The 15744-nt window shown below is 40.3% G+C and overlaps 1 protein-coding gene across 7 annotated transcripts in view; it reads right to left on the minus strand.

The window, feature by feature from the left end:
- Nucleotides 1–15744, minus strand: part of FLT1 (fms related receptor tyrosine kinase 1) — a 232178-nt gene that overhangs the window by 175556 nt on the left and 40878 nt on the right. For 2 of the 7 annotated variants that reach the window (XM_053305538.1, XM_053305542.1), the window contains one exon: nucleotides 9549–11053. The exons of 2 other annotated variants lie outside the window; for them this stretch is intronic. The gene's annotated coding sequence lies outside the window, so the exon portion shown is untranslated. Of the gene's footprint in view, nucleotides 1–9548; nucleotides 13651–15744 lie in introns of those variants that run through there. 3 more of the 7 variants (XM_053305536.1, XM_053305541.1, XM_053305537.1) reach the window with 3 other exon arrangements.

Genomic DNA, 15744 nt, shown 5'->3' on the forward strand with positions numbered 1-15744 from the left:
GAGACGTAACTTTAATAAATCTATACCGGATCGGTCGTCGCCCGGGTCAACAAGGACCGCGCCAGGTGCTGGAGTCCCTGGACATCTGGTGGCAAGTGGGCTACAGGACTCAGGATCTTCAGTTGAGCAACCAGGGCTGAAGACAGCAAAGTTACTGGAAGAAACGTCGCTTAACCGGGGGGGGGGAAATACAAAAAATGCCAACAAGGAAATGATGATCTGCTATTACAAGTCTAGTCGAACTAGAAGAGGTTATTTAAAAAGAATGTACCAAATTTGGAAAGAGAAGCATCCAGACACAGAAATCACAGAACAAAGGCTAGCAGACCAGAGAAGATTCATAATAAGAAATCAAGTATTCACAGGAGTTGAGCTGGAAGAACTGCAAAGAGCAACACAGGCTCAAGATATGGAAGAAGAATTACCACCAACTGAAGCAGTTGCTCAGGCGCAGGTGGAGGAGGTGTTGGAAACAGAGGATACCACTGTTGCTGAACTGTTTCAAAATCAAAACCAGGCAACCTCCCCTTTGCCTTTACCTCAAAAAGCCGAATGCCGTTTAACAGAAAAGCAACAAGAACTAAAGCAAAAAATAACTGAGCACATGAACCAAACAACCACCAGGGTTCAACTTCCAGCTCTAAAAACAGTTGCCAAAAAACAACTTGCTCAGGTATTAAAAGATGTCAATGCTGCACTTGCAGAAATAACAACCAATAATTTGCAAGAAACAAACCAACCAATGTACAGTGCAGCAACAATAACAACACAAGAGCTCGGATATAAGATCAATGGACCTGTAAAAAAAGAAAGTAGTACATCACCTAAATGGAAGATTAGATTAGAAAATAAAATCTCCAGGCTTAGATCAGATGCTAGTAAATTGAAAGATATGAAAGACAAGAAGCTGAAGAATGAAAACACCAAACAGTATCTGATCCAAAAATACCACCTAGATTCAAGGAAAATTAGAGAAGTCCTGGAAATAATAAAGCAGCAAATAACAGCAGTGTCAAAGAAGATTAGCAGATATGAAGCCAGAACTACACAACACAGGCAGAATCTCCCATTCCAGTCGAATCAGAGACGTTTCCACCAAAGCATAGAAGGAGAAACTGCAAGAAACATAGAAACATCAAATAAAGAAGAAACAGTGCAATTCTGGGGGAAATATGGGACAATCCAATAGATTATAATAAAAAAGCAGGCTGGATGAAAGAGGTCAAAAAATGTAACCAACAAATGCAAGATCTAATAATAACACCAGAATTAATAAGTGAAAGAGCAAAGAAAATTAAAAATTGGACTGCTCCAGGCGACGATGAACTGCGTGGCTTTTGGCTTAAACACCTAACAAGCCTTCATAAACAACTATCAAAACAGTTCAATCACATTTTGCAAGGAGGTGATATTGAACAATGGCTAACAACTGGGAAAACTCATCTCATCATGAAAGACCCAGCAAAAGGTGCAGTTTCAAGTAATTATAGACCGATAACCTGCCTGCCAACCATGTTCAAATTATTAACTGGAATAATAGCAGATGAAGTCATGCAACACTTATTAACTAACAAACAGCTTCCAGTTGAACAGAAAGGAAACTGCCTGAACACCAGAGGCACAAAAGACCAGCTGCTGATTGACAAAATGATTTTAGAAAATTGCAAGAGAAGAAAAACCAACCTAAGTGTTGCATGGATTGACTACAAGAAAGCCTTCGATTCATTGCCTCACACATGGATACTAAAATGTTTAGAAACAACTGGTGTCAGCAAAAACATTCAGATATTTATAAAAAAAGCAATGAGCATGTGGAGTACACAGTTAACAATCAATGGCGAGACACTTGGACAGGTTAGCATTAGAAGAGGCATTTTCCAAGGGGACTCACTATCCCCTGTGTTGTTTGTAATCACCATGACCCCACTTTCACAAATACTAAACAAAACAGGCCTCGGATACCAAACATCTAAAACATCAAGTCAAATCAACCATCTGCTGTACATGGACGATCTGAAGTTGTATGGAAAGTCCCAGTCTGAAATCGAATCACTGCTAAACACTGTCCGTATATTCAGTAGCGATATAGCAATGGAGTTTGGACTAGACAAGTGTGCTGCATTAATAATGAACAGGGGGAAAATAAGAAAAACAGAAGGAATAGAACTGCCCAATGGAAGCAAGATCAAGAACCTGGAAGAGAAAGAACCTTACAAATACTTGGGCATCCTCCAGGCTGATAACATCGCACACACTGAAGTTAAAAAAAAGAAATTGGAAGTGAATACATCAGGAGAGTTAGAAAAATCCTCAGGTCCAAACTCAATGGCAGGAACACCATACAAGCCATAAACACCTGGGCTATACCTGTTATCAGATACACTGCAGGAATAATAGACTAGACCCAGGCAGAGCTAGAGACACTAGATCGTAAGACCAGGAAAAGAATGACCATCAATCATGCTCTGAACTCCCGCAGTGATGTAGATAGGCTCTACCTCCCTCGCAGCTCAGGTGGAAGAGGAATGCTGCAAGTCCATCAAACAGTAGAGGAGGAGAAAAGAGGCCTTGAAGAATATATCAAGGACAGTGAAGAAGATGCACTTCAAATGGTCAAGAATGCGAAACTATTCAACACCAATGAAACCAAGCAGGTCTACAAGAAAGAACAAGTCAAGAACCGAGCAGAAAAATGGAAAAATAAGCCACTGCATGGTTAATATTTGCACTAAATTAGTGGAAAATCAGACATCACCAAGACCTGGCAATGGCTTAAGAATGGCAACTTGAAGAAAGAAACAGAGGGTTTAATACTGGCAGTACAAGAACAGGCACTAAGAACAAATGCAATAAGAGCCAAAGTCGAAAAATCCACCACAAACAGCAAGTGCCGCCTTTGTAAAGAAGCAGATGAAACCGTGGACCACCTAATCAGCTGTTGTAAAAAGATCGCACAGACTGACTACAAACAAAGGCATGACAAAGTAGCAGGGATGATACACTGGAACATCTGCAAAAAATACAAGCTACCTGTAGCCAAACATTGGTGGGACCATAAAATTGAAAAAGTTGAAGAAAATGAAGATGTAAAAATATTATGGGATTTCTGACTACAAACAGACAAACATCTGCCACACAATACACCAGATATCATTGTAGTCGAGAAGATGAATGAAAAACAAGTCAAAATAATCGACATAGCAATACCAGGGGATAGCAGAATAGAAGAAAAAGAAATAGAAAAAATAACCAAATACAAAGATCTACAAATTGAAATTGAAAGGCTGTGGCAGAAAAAGACCAAAATAATCCCGGTGGTAATTGGTGCCCTGGGTGCAGTTCCAAAAGACCTTGAAGAGCACCTCAACACCATAGGGGTCACAGAAATCACCATCAGCCAATTACAAAAAGCAGCTTTACTGGGAACAGCCTATATTCTGCGACGATATCTATAACAATTGACAATAAAATTCTGGCATCCCAGGTCCTTGGGAAGGACTCGATGTCTGGATAAAACAAACCAGTCAATAACACCTTTCTGACTGTGTAAACAAGAAACAACAATAATAATAATACATAACATTGAAAAAGTAGAAAATGAAGATGCAAAAATATTATGGGACTTCCTACTACAAACAGACAAACATCTGCCACACAATACACCAAATATAACTGTAGTCAAGAAGAACGAAAAACAAGTTAAAATAATCGACATAGCAATAACAGGGGATAGCAGAATAGAAGAAAAAGAAATAGAAATAATCACCAAATACAAAGATCTACAAATTGAAATTGAAAGGCTGTGGCAGAAGAAGGCCAAAATAATCCCAGTGGTAATTGGCGCCCTAGGTGCAATTCCAAAACAACTTGAAGAGCACCTCAATATCATAGGGGCACAGAAATCACCATCAGCCAATTACAAAAAGCAGCTTTACTGGAAACAGCCTATATTCTGTGACGATATCTATAATAATAACAGCAACAATACTGATAATAACATTCAGCCATCCCAGGTCCTTGGGAAGGACTTGATGTCTGGATAAAACAAACCAGTCAATAACACCTCTCTGACTGTGTTAACAACAAACAACAACAACAACAACCATTAATTAATTGATGGAATAGCTACAGAAATATGGCAGGCAACAGAAGAATCAGTCAAGGTAACAGATTGGACAAACCATTGTGAAATATCCTTAATTCCACATGCTAGCAAAATAATGCTCAGGATCATCCAATGCAGATTAGAGCCCTACAGGGAAAGGGAAATGCTGGATGTCCTAACTAGTTTCAGAAAAGGCTGAGGAACATGAGACATCATTGCTGATGCACACTGGATAATTGAGAGAGACAAAGAATACCAGAAAGAAGTCAATATGTACTTTATTGACTACATAAAAGCCTTCAATTGTGTCGACCATATCAAGTTGTGGAATATCCTTAGGAAAATAGGCGTCCCAGGACATCTCATTGCTCTCATGAGAAACTTATACACAGGACAGGAAGCCACAGTCCAGACAGAACATGGTGAAACAGTCTGGTTCCAGATCGGCAAAGTCAAGGGTATATATGTTCTCCTTCTCTATTCAATTTATATGCTGAACATATACTCAATTGGAAGAAGATGAGCGTGGTTTTAAAGTTGGAGGAAGAATCATCAATAACCTGCGCTACGCTGATGACACCACTGATAGCTGAGAATGCGGATTATCTGCAAGCTCTAGTAATGAAAGTTAAGGAGCACAGTGAAAATAATTAATTAAATGTATATAATTAAATATAAAGAAGACTATAATTAAATGTAAAGACTAAACTAATGACAATGGGTACAGCAACCAGCCTCAGAATTGATAATGGGTCACTGAAGTAGTGGATAGCTTTTACCTTTTAGGATCGACCATCAACAGTCGAGGATCCAGCTGTCAAGAAAAACGCCGCAGTCTAGCACTTGGTAGGGTTGCAATGAAGGCCTTGGAAAGAATATTTAGATGCTGTGATATGTCTATACCTACAGAGATTGTTCGAACCATGGTTTTCCCTATGACACCCTATGAATGCGAAAGCTGGCCTTTGAAGAAGCAAGATAGAAAAAGCACTGACGCTTTTGAACTTTGGTTCTGGAGAAGGCTTTTGAGGATACTGTGGACAGCCAGGAAAACAAACAAATGGATCCTAGAACAAATCAATCCAGAATTTTCACTTGAGGCACAGATGACCAGGCTCAAACTATCATACTTCAGACACATTATGTGAAGACACAGCTCCCTTGAGAAGTCTGTAATGCTGGGGAAAGTTGAGGAAAAGAGCAGAAGAGGAAGACCATATTATGCCTGTCTTAAAACAGCTGCACTGGCTGCCAATATGTTTCCGAGTGAAATACAAAGTGCTGGTTATTACTTTTAAAGCTCTGAACAGCTTGGGTCCAGGTTACCTTAGAGAGCTCCTTCTTCAATATGATCCCCATCACTCGTTGAGGTCATCTGGAGAGGTTTGCCTCCAGTTACCACTGGTACATCTGGTGGCAACTCGGAACCGGGCCTTTCCTGTAGCTGCTCCTGGTCTATGGAATGCACTCCCAGCAGATATCTGCAGTTTAGGCTCGCTGTCGGCCTTAAAGAGAGCCCTAAAAAACTTATTTGTTTGGCCGGGCCTTCCAAGGCTTGTAAAGTGTTGTTGTTGTTTTTTAAAGTATTTTAATTGGTTTTAATTGGTTTTGAATTGTTTTTATATTTTTCTTAGCACTGTGTTTTGAATTGGGTGTTTTTATGTCTTTTTAAAGTTGTTGTACACCACCCAGAGCCTCTGGATGGAGTGGTTTATAAATGAAAATAATAATAATAATAATATTATTATTATTATTATAACCCCACTTTCACAAATACTAAACAAATAATAATAACCCCACAAATAATAACCCAACAATAATAACCCCACAAACAAATAATAATAACCCCACTTTCACAAATACGAAACAAAACAGGCCTCGGATACCAAACATCTAAAACATCAAGTCAAATCAACCATCTGCTGTACATGGACGATCTGAAGTTGTATGGAAAGTCCCAGTCTGAAATCGAATCACTGCTAAACACTGTCCGTATATTCAGTAGCGATATAGCAATGGAGTTTGGACTAGACAAGTGTGCTGCATTAATAATGAACAGAGGGAAAATAACAAAAACAGAAAGAATAGAACTGCCCAATGGAAGCAAGATCAAGAACCTGGAAGAGAAAGAACCTTACAAATACTTGGGCATTCTCCAGGCTGATAACATCGCACACACTGAAGTTAAAAGAAAAATTGGAAGTGAATACATCAGGAGAGTTAGAAAAATCCTCAGGTCCAAACTCAATGGCAGGAACACCATACAAGCCATAAACACCTGGGCTATACCTGTTATCAGATACACTGCAGGAATAATAGACTGGACCCAGGCAGAGCTGGAGACACTAGATCATAAGACCAGGAAAAGAATGACCATCAATCATGCTCTGCACCCCCGCAGTGATGTAGATAGGCTCTACCTCCCTCGCAGCTCAGGTGGAAGAGGAATGCTGCAAGTCCATCAAACAGTAGAGGAGGAGAAAAGAGGCCTTGAAGAATATATCAAGGACAGTGAAGAAGATGCACTTCAAATAGTCAAGATTGCGAAACTATTCAACACCAATGAAACCAAGCAGGTCTACAAGAAAGAACAAGTCAAGAACCGAGCAGAAAAATGGAAAAATAAACCCCTGCATGGTCAAAATTTGCACAATGTAAGTGGAAAATCAGACATCACCAAGACCTGGCAATGGCTTAAGAATGGCAACTTGAAGAAAGAAACAGAGGATTTAATACTGGCTGCACAAGAACAGGCACTAAGAACAAATGCAATAAGAGCCAAAGTCGAAAAATCCACAACAAACAGCAAGTGCTGCCTTTGTAAAGAAGCAGATGAAACCGTGGACCACCTAATCAGCTGTTGTAAAAAGATCACACAGACTGACTACAAACAAAGGCATGACAAAGTAGCAGGGATGATACACTGGAACATCTGCAAAAAATACAAGCTACCTGTAGCCAAACATTGGTGGGACCATAAAATTGAAAAAGTTGAAGAAAATGAAGATGTAAAAATATTATGGGATTTCTGACTACAAACAGACAAACATCTGCCACACAATACACCAGATATCACTGTAGTCGAGAAGATGAAAGAAAAACAAGTCAAAATAATCGACATAGCAATACCAGGGGATAGCAGAATAGAAGAAAAAGAAATAGAAAAAAATCACCAAATACAAAGATCTACAAATTGAAATTGAAAGGCTGTGGCAGAAGAAGGCCAAAATAATCCCAGTGGTAATTGGCGCCCTGGGTGCAGTTCCAAAAGACCTTGAAGAGCACCTCAACACCATAGGGGCCACAGAAATCACCATCAGCCAATTACAAAAAGCAGCTTTACTGGGAACAGCCTATATTCTGCGACGATATCTATAACAACAGCAACAACATTGACAATAAAATTCTGGCATCCCAGGTCCTTGGGAAGGATTCGATGTCTGGATAAAACAAACCAGTCAATAACACCTTTCTGACTGTGTAAACAAGAAATAATAATAATAATGTCTGCAAGAAAGCATTCAGTGCCTTTAACTGGTAAGCAAGTGCTAATACTGGGGGGAAATAGCAGTACACATGTAATCATCCAAATGAGATTAGGCAGATGGATTTCTGTCAATCTGCTGCTTGTGGCTAGGAAAAGAGAATGCAAAGCAGAATTCTCCCTTTAGGTTTCTCATATTGCTTAGGGTCTATAGTGCTTGGAAATGTGTCCTCTCAAGAAATTCTGAAATGCATTTGTTTGAAGCAACTCCGCCCCTGGCCATTTTAATATTTCCTTTCCTTTCCCCCTTTTCTCTCACCCAAGAGAAAAACTGAAGATGGCTAGCAAAACAAAACTGAAGTACAAATTGACCAAAGCCGGCCAATTCACCCTCTGTACAGTGTATGGCTGATGAAAGAATATCTGAGGAGGGGCAAGAGGCAGTTGGCCAGGCAGACTAATGGGAAGGCTCACTGATAGAAATGTTGCTGTGAAAGTTTGGACCTTTAATGGACCTTTAAAGCCCTTAACAGTTTGGGCCCGGGATACCTGCGGGACCATCTGTTCCCAAGGGTTGCTGCCCACTTGATGAGGTCATCTGAGGGGGCTCTGCTCCAGGTGCCGACAATGAAGGAGGCTCGGTTGTTGTGCATGCGGGACAGGGCCTTCTCTGTTGCTGCCCCCAGACTCTGGAATGTTCTCCTGATGGCTATTCACTCCTTGGTCTCCATCACAGTTTTTAGAAAGCGTGTTAAATCTTGGCTTTTTACCAGGCTTTTATATGATTGTCTCTACTGCTGCTTCTTTGTATTTTGTACAGTTTTTATGCTTGTATTTTAAATCTTTTTAATCAGATTTGTTTTATATTTTAGCTTAATATTTTTATTGTGTCATTTTTTATAGTCTTGTTTTTAATTTTTGTGTAAATCACTTTGGGATTGTTTTAATGAAAGGTGGTATATAAATTCAACAATAAATAAATAAATAAGTGCCCACAATAATGCTGCATTATAGGTTTTGTAGTCTCATTGTGGCATAAAACAGTTTATTGTTCTTGTGATATATGGATTACCCCCAGCCCCACACCACCACCCCAAAAGTGGTATGGCACAAAAAGACTGATATTTTTCAAACATGCAGAAATAGCAAAAACACATACATCTCAGCTTAGGCATACACCAGGCCACGCTGATTCATCCATAAATAAAAGTACATCAGCAGGGTGTCTTTGTGTAGATCTCTTAATTTATAGTAATATGACTGTATTTGCACACAACACACCTGGTAGGTAAGCAGACATCATAGCCCTTAATTTACAGAGAAGGAAATGAAAGCAGACAGAAATTAAGCTATCGGCCCAACATCACAGGAAGCTAATGATGGAGCCAAGAGCACAACCCAGATCTCTTGAGTCCCACAAAGCCATTTTGTACGTGAACCAGGATAATGAATCTTCAAAATGATTCAGCTTTCCAGTTTTAAAAAGATTGGTCGGAGTGTTTCCTGAAGACGTTGTGGAAAACTTCCATTAAAATGTAAGAAAAAAGAACTCTCATGGCAGGCTTGGCCAATGGTCCTAGGTTTACATCCTGTCCTTGATAGTGGCCAGTAATAAAAGCCTCAGAGGAAGTGAACAAAAAGCCACAAGGTACAGCAATTCATACAGCAATTCATCCTTGTTGACGTTAATGTTATCAAAGGGCTTAACTGTTTTTTATTTTAAAATTCATGCTTTATAAAGTAATACACATATAATTCCCACCTCCCTATTCCTTGAAAACATTCTTCATTCTTCCCTATCACGTAGGCAATGACAATTTATTTCCTTCTTCTCACTTTGGCAGATAGGGCTCCAGCTCCCTAAAGACAGCAGTGTGAACAAAAACAAAAACCCCAGCTGAGGAGGAACCCTAGTCACTCAGATCTCTACATGAATTGCCTAATCCAACATACACATACCTCAGATCTCACTAGCTTCTTTCAGGACATGTTTTTTTTGAAAGAGTCGTGATTTCCTAAGAGAGAATATGAAGATTCAGGGATAATTGCACATCCTTCACAATTTAGTACAATGGCTCCAAACCTCTTGAAGTCAGCTTAAGTAGAGCATCACCACGTCTACAAAAGCCAGCTCCCTACTCAACAGTAACACAGGTAAGGCTTACTTCAAGAAACTGCAGAAGCGGAAAGGCGCACAGACAGCCAGAAGGCAAGCAGAGGGAGCATATACCCAGTTAAAGTTCTTGCCTGCTTCTCCAGCAGTGCCAGCCATGACAGGTAGAACAACTGCCTGTCCAGGCAAATAATTTCCAGCTGTATAGTCATTAAAGTAAGAAGGCATGAAAGACTGCCTTCTTTCTACTTCCCTAGAGTATCCATTTTATTTTGCCTTGATACAGTATTTGCAAAATCATTCATTCATGTTGCATTCTTTCATATTTCATAAAAGGAAACATGACTGGTTAATCAGATGCTATGTAGTATTATTTACTGAGAATTCTTCATTCATGGGAAATATGTAGTCCCCAATCCCCATCATGTGCAGGGATCAAAGGGTTAACTGCAGCTATCAGTATAGGACAGACAGATACACACTGAGCCAGTGAGCATAGTGCATTTGTGTAGCCATGGACTCGTAAAGGCATCACAGATCTGACATTATAGATAATGGACAAGTGGAAGATAAGTCTGAGCAGCAACAGCTCTGGGATACCCTTAACTTCCCAGGGCTGGACACAAGCTACCCTGATTGGTATGACTACCTTACGCTCACAGATTCAGGTAACTCACTGAAAAACATTTGCAATGGGGACTGGGGATTCCAATTATTCCCCATGAATGAGGAATTCATAGTAAATGCTGGCCATAAACTTCTTCGAAGGGCAAGTGTCATCCACCCACCCAAGACTTTGCAATTATTCACATTGACTTTCTGTGGCTGTAAGGAACTGGGCTTTTGTTCAATATGTCACTATTTTAGTTAAATTTTCCAATAAAACTGTAATATCTGGAAATAAACTCTGTTCACATGATTTATTTTGTGGTTGCTTTTGAGTTACATAGCCACACAATTAATTAACATCATTTTATTACTTTATATTGGAGCTTGATATAGCTATTTTAAGCTTGCTGTTCCTTTCCCAACACTTCACTTCCTTTAAAAAACACACAGCAGAAACTAACGATGACAGAGAAAGTTTAACTTCCCAATTGTGCAAGAGTGGGAAGTGGAATCTTACCTTAATAATGCAATCATGTTATTTCCACCAGCTAAATCAAAAGGTCCATTGTGCTTTCCAAGCCCAGGAAGACAAGATCCAGCAGGTAATTGTCCAAAAAAGAAAAGAAAAGAAAAGAAAAGAAAAGAAAAGAAAAGAAAAGAAAGAATGGCCATTGACTTCTTCAGTTTTAATGATCTGTCTTCCTTAAAGTCTAGTTGACCTTTTATGGATACACAGGAATTTCTAAGTGGAATAAAGATAAAACGAAAGGCAATGTCATCATTTAGGAAGGTCAAAGGGGAAGAATGTTCAGACTACTTGTGATGGTGCGTCAAGAACGCCTGCTTGTAGGTTCTGCATATTAAGCGGCTATTGGATAATTAGTGAATCCTGTAAAGACTATACAGTATTGGACAAAGCAACTGTTAACAACTTGCTTCTTAGAATGGTTTGGTAGAGGTACACATGAGTCGCTGCTCCTGATTACCATGACTCCTCCTGTTGTTCTGTTGTAGCCAACAAACTGATCTGAGCAATAATAATGAAGCAAGAAGCTCTGCCCTTCATCAAAGTACTACATCTTTTCCATAGAGATGGCTCTTCCCCTTAACTACACTAAAGAAAGGCTGATTAAAAAAACAAGATCTCTACAATAATTGTGGAAATGAAGAGTCATGCTTAAGAAAGCAATATACTAGTATTAAGTATACTAAGATATAGTTGTCAGTAACCAAAAACAACTTGAAAGGGATCCTAGTTTTAATGGAATGGGCCTAAACAACTCAACTCTCCAGGATGAAAAAAGACCCACACAATGCTTGACAATGACCCCCTTCTTGCAATTCTAGTCAGGAGAAAAAAGAGAAAGTTTATCAATGTTTGCTGGTAGACGATGTTTGGCTTGGTGGGTCACAAGATCTTCTTGGTATATAATCAACATCTGATCATCACATTTCTGCCTTGTTTTGGCTTGGTGGGTCACAAGATCTTCTTGGTATATAATCAACATCTGATCATCACATTTCTGCCTTGTTTTAGGCTTGGAGGAAGATAGCAGGAGAAATTTTTCTAGTAGCCAGGGCAATCTGTCACCTAATGTTTATGGGATAAGAATATATATGCACAGTTACAGACATGTCATTATTTAGATACTAATTCCAGAAAATTACAGTGCAAAATGATGTAGTGACAAATGGGGAAGGCAGGAGAACAGAACACAAAAATGTCCTTCATGGCAAGGGTTGTAGAGTAGGGTGGAATGGTGGAGTTTACCACCTTCTCCCCCAATCTCCAAACAGATCTTTGTGTTGATAACTTCTGGGGGGAGGTGACAGATGTCAGAACGCATATGCATTATGTGTGGGAATTTTGTAATATCTGAAGTAGTTACTGGACACATTTATATGATGGTAAATAAGCAAAGAGGTTCACTTCCAAATTCCAAGTTCATTTATATAGGGCTAGGGTGTTAAGATTTACTTCGAATCATACACCCTCACTGGTAAAAGAGTAAAGCATTTTTAGAGAAGAGGATGTAGAATGGATGCTGATGCTGCTTCCCTTCCCTTTCCAGAACCAGAAAGCCAGGTTTCCCCGGGGTGTGTACTGATTAGCAATAAAAAGGGAAAAGCATGATCCAAGTTAATTTTCCAGCCCTAAAAGGAAATGGTGTTTCCTGTATTATACAAAACTGGTGCCAATAAGACTGACACAAGAATCTATTGTCCTTTTGACAAAGACATGGTAGGAAAGGATGCCTGTGAAAATAGACCATTTCAGCAAGGAACTTTTGATCTTTAGAATAAAAGTGTGTGTGCACTGAGAGACAAGAGTCAGAAGTAAAGGATACACCCTATTCTAATGATGAAACACTCCCTAATGCTCATGCTCCACACAAAAACCCATTAATCTCAATTTTTGGTTTTGAGTTTACAAAAAACCTTTTCATATATTATATATAAATTAATTCATGTTTAGAATCATGTGTACAGTTTGCAGGATGCTACAGTCAATCCTGGCTCTCTGAGTAATGTACCTGCATGAACACTCTGCCTCCTGAGATTCGTAATGCCCCCTCTCCTGTCCTTTAAGAAGCTCCTGAAAACCTATCTATTGTGTTTAGTTTTAAAAGTGTGTGTGTGGGGGGTCCCCCCTTTTCTTTCTCTGCTGCTTTCCCCTCTTCTTCTCTAGTCTTTGTTGTTTTAATTTATGTAAACCGCCTCGAGTCTAAGGAAGTCAGGTGGTCAATAAATTTGCTAAAATACACATGCTTCTAAATATCTACTTGTTTAGGTGTGCACTTAAAAACAAACAATGTAAAGGAGCCCTCCCTGCTTTTAAGGTACACTATGATTCTTCTAAAGATCTCTCATTTGCTGTTTCCCATTTTAGAAAATTGACATACAAGACATATAATTGACATATAAGAAAAATTAAAAATGACTAATTGAACATATGAATTTGCCTTATATTGAGACAAACCATTGCTCCATCTATCTCAGTATATTGTGCACCACCAGCTCCCCAAGGGTCTTTCCCAGCACTACCTGGAGATGCCAAGGAATGAATCAGGGACATCAACAGCTTCCAGAGTGTGCAAACAGGCTCGAAGAGATGTAAAGACATGGGGTTGAAGTTCTTGTCTCATTTTATTTATGTAAAATATTTCTATACTGCCCAAAACTTGCATCTCCGGGCAGTTTGCAATGAAAATCATTTAAAACATAAAATCATCAATTAACAATTAAAAATCACTTAAAACATTTAAAAAACATTTAAAACATTTAAAACCCAGTATTAAAAATTTTAAAACTATAAATCTAATTAAAAGCCTGGGTGAATAAATGTGTCTTTAGTGGCACTTTAAAAGTTGGCAGAGATGAGGAGGCTCTTATTTCAACAGGGAGCGCATTCCAAAGTCCAGGGGCAGCCACAGAGAAGGCCCAGTCTTGAGTAGTCACCAAACAAGAGGGCGGCAACTGTAGATGAACCTCTCAGATGATATTAACAGGCGGTGGGGCTCATGGTGAAGAAGACGTTCTCTTAAATACCCAGGTCCTAAGCTGTTTAGGGCTTTATAGGTAATAACCAGCATCTTGTATTTTGCCAGGAAATGTATCGGCAGCCAGTGTAGTTCTTTCAACAAAGGAGTAATATGGTCTCTCCGAGATGACCCAGAGACCAACCTGGCCGCTGCATTCTGGACCAACTGCAGTTTCCAGACTACCTACAAAGGCAGCCCCACATAGAGCGCATCTTGTCTTGGATTCTGAAGAATGGTTGGTTCATAAAATTGTTTTTTATAGATTCAAGACAAACATACTCTTCTGAAGTTATCGTGACAAAGTACTATCTAGTGCTGCACATTTTAAGCTAGTAGATTTAGCTAGTTGATTAATCATTGAAGCAAATTTCTTCATTTTCTTTCAAAGCCGCAGCAAGGGGGGCGAGAGGAAAGTCCCCCTCTTTCACAAAAAGAAAGAAAGCATGATGCAGCTGCTGCAAGGACTGGGAGGGGGAGTGACCGGGTGATTAAGGAAAAGTTAATTGCCTAAAAGACTTCCTGCTGGATGGGGTGAGGTGGCAGCGGCTGGCTTCAGGGAGGGGGTGAGGAGGGGAGAGTTCCCCTGCTTTTTTACCTTTAGAAGCCCACCGCTCTAAACAGCAAGCTTAGCTCCTCCCTCCCTCCTCACCGCCTCTTAAGTTATTGCACACAGGCAGGCTGAGACTCCGCCTCCCACTCTGCTATAAACTGCAGCAGAGCTATAGAGTCTAGAATCTATAGCTCTGGACTGCATCACTCTAGACTCTATAGCTCTGCTGCAGTCTATAGCAGAGCAACAGGTGGAGCCTCAACCTGCCTGTGAGCAATAACTTAAGAGGTGGTGAGGAGGAAGGGAGGAGCTAAGCTTGCCACTCAGAGTGGTGGGCTTCTAAAGGTAAAAAAGCAGGGGAACTCTCCCCTCCCCCCCCCCCCGAAGCCAGCCACCGCCACCATGCCCCATCCAGCGGGCGGTCTTTTAGGCAATTAACTTTCCCTGAACCACCCAGTCATCCCCCCTCCCAGTCTCTGCAGCAGCTACATCATGCATTTTTTAAAAAAAGTAAAGGTGGGGGACTTTCCTCTCGCCCCCCTCCCTGCAGCTATTGCCATAGCCATAGCTGTGAAAGAAAATGAAGGAGGCAGGAGGGGAACTTTCCTCTCCCCGCCCCCTGGTACTTTTTTTTAAGGGTGGCAAAAGCCTTTTTGCCTATAGGTGGCAAAAAGGTTAATCTGCCCCTGTGCACAGGGCAGTTGCACAATGACTTAAAACAGCATCTACACAGTTGTGCAGCATTACTTCCAGGGTTTCCAATTTACAATGTTTTCAGTCATTGCACAACTGCCCTACTGCACTATATTGTTGGGGCTGCCTTCCATGGTTCACAGCAGCCTAAGCTGCATAACACTGTGAAAAATGTCAGCTATAAGTTATACTTCGTAAGTTATACTTCATTTAATATTCACATCTATGTCTCCTTACCATCATCATCAGGAAATGTCATTCAATCCCTAAATGACTGCCTATAGGCAGTAATGGGCTGAATGAGGGACAACAAATTGAAGCTGAATCCAAGTAAGACGGCGATGCTCATTGTGGGAGATCAGAATCTGAGGGATGAGTTAGATCTTCTTATGCTGGATGGGGTTACACTCCCCCAAAAAGAACAGGTATGCAGCTTTGGGGTGCTCTTAGATCCAGGCCTCACCCTGGTATCTCAGGTGGAGGCTATGGCCAGGAGCGCATTCCATCAGCTTTGGCTGATTTGCCAGCTGGATCCATTCCTTGAAGAGAACGATCTCAAAACAGTGGTACATCAGCTGGTAACCTCCAGGCTCGACTATTGCAATGTGCTCTATGTGGGGCTGCCTTTGTACATAGTTCGGAAACTTC

Source organism: Hemicordylus capensis, chromosome 3 (assembly GCF_027244095.1).
Source record: "Hemicordylus capensis ecotype Gifberg chromosome 3, rHemCap1.1.pri, whole genome shotgun sequence".
NCBI classification, from domain to species: Eukaryota; Metazoa; Chordata; class Lepidosauria; order Squamata; family Cordylidae; genus Hemicordylus; species Hemicordylus capensis.